Raw genomic sequence first — 1,782 nt, 5'->3', positions numbered from 1 at the left:
CATTAATAATGGTATTCCAATATATATTTGATCCTGTATTGTCAAAACCTCCTTGTCTCTTTATAGGGGCAGCCTTTTGCTTAATATATGGTAGCAACAATAACTGAGCGATTCTTTGACCTTTTTGTAGATTCTGAGGCTGTCTAGTAGATACCATTATACTTATTTCTCCTTCATAATCAGAATCAATAATTCGCAGATGAACAAAGATACCCTTGCTAGTTAAACTACTTCTTCCAATAATTAATCCAACACAGTTTTCTTGAATCGGTTCAAAAATATTAGTCGGTACCTTATACACTCCCAATTCTGGTAAAAGAGTAATATTGCCAGTAAGAGCTATATCTAATGGTGTGCTTCCCAAGGTGGCATGAAACAAGTCTGAGACATACTGTCTTCGCTCACAGTGAGATACTGCTGGCAACTCGCATTGTTTGTTGTGGGGCCCTGAGCTGACAGGCCCCCTCAGAACTTTCCCCGACCCAATCTTAACACCTTGTTTATCAAATGAAGATCTACATTCATTAGTCCAATGATATCCTTTTCCACATTTTCTACAAAGCCCTGAAAGCCTGGATTTTTTACACTCCCTTCTTTCTTTCTGACAGTCTCTTTTTCAAATGTCCTAATTTCCACAATTGTAACATTAAGTTTGGGACAAATTTAAAGTTCTTTTTAAAACAACTTTGTTTCTTAGCACTTAAGAAAGTCTAACCTTTTGGATTTTACAGGTAGTCAATAGAGGATATAACTTGACTCTTTATGTCTATTCTGAGAATGAAGTTGCATTTTCTCTTTTATCTGCTTCTAAACTTCTAGTTCATCTATTTATGCAGCTGTGAAAGACTGGTTGTATCTTTATTGTTGGCATTCCAGACTACCAAAAATAAAGAAAAACTAGCCATCTTTCAAATGCAGTCTATTTTTAATAAGTTTTTACTAATTCAGAGATTTTTATCCATTTTAAAATTTTTTCAGCTGCAGCTTTTAAATTTATTTATAGATCTTTATAACTTATTCTTTGCTTACTTCATCTTCCAAATCAAGATTTTTCTCTTACATTAGTTTCATTCTCTTACTTTTCATATTTCACTGAAATTATCAAATTGTGTGAGCTCAAAGTCCTATTATTACATTAACCCTAGTAAGACAACAAACAACAATAACAAACTTAAACAACACAAACAGTTACTATTCTTATTAAAGTCCATACTGGCTTCAATAGGAATTTGTTCTTTATGTGCTATTCGTAAATCTCTCATAATATTATACCAAGTTTTAAAGTTTGACTATGCTCTACCTACTGGCTTTAACCTGTAATGTCACTATACATAGTGAAACAACTGCAAAAATTACTTTTCTCTTATTTTTACCCCTTAACTCTTAAGTAATTCTTTACAAAAGAAATATATTGAGCTTCAGAGGATGGGGCGTCCCCCATGACTCTTTTTTTTCCCATGACTCTTTTTTATCAATTCTACCTCTGAATTTTTAAAACGTTTTCAGAGTGTGGGTTATAGTCACCATGAAATATTTTTCTTCTCTTAAATTTGCTCTTTAAAGGGTGAGAGAATCCTCATGAAATTTTTTCTGATTCTATCCTTAACTTCCAAGGAGTGAAGATTGTCTCATGACCCTGTTTTTAATTTTCCCGAAAGTTTCACTTACCCTGAGCGAATTCCCTTTCGGTTCCTGGTGTCTGCTCGAAAAAGAGAAAGAAAGAGAAACCACCACCTTATCCAAAGAAAAACCACCACCTTGTCCCAAGTTCGGGCACCAGAA

At 34.0% G+C, this 1,782-nt stretch overlaps 1 protein-coding gene across 1 annotated transcript in view; it reads left to right on the top strand.

Moving 5' to 3' along the window:
- The window catches only part of POLN (polymerase (DNA directed) nu), a 296,309-nt gene that overhangs the window by 27,629 nt on the left and 266,898 nt on the right, over nt 1-1,782 (top strand). The window lies entirely within an intron of this gene.

The sequence above is a fragment of the Elephantulus edwardii genome, unplaced genomic scaffold, assembly GCF_000299155.1.
Source record: "Elephantulus edwardii isolate Elephantulus edwardi_28Jun2011 unplaced genomic scaffold, EleEdw1.0 scaffold00129, whole genome shotgun sequence".
Taxonomy (NCBI): Eukaryota; Metazoa; Chordata; class Mammalia; order Macroscelidea; family Macroscelididae; genus Elephantulus; species Elephantulus edwardii.
This window is presented reverse-complemented; position numbering and strand designations above follow the sequence as displayed.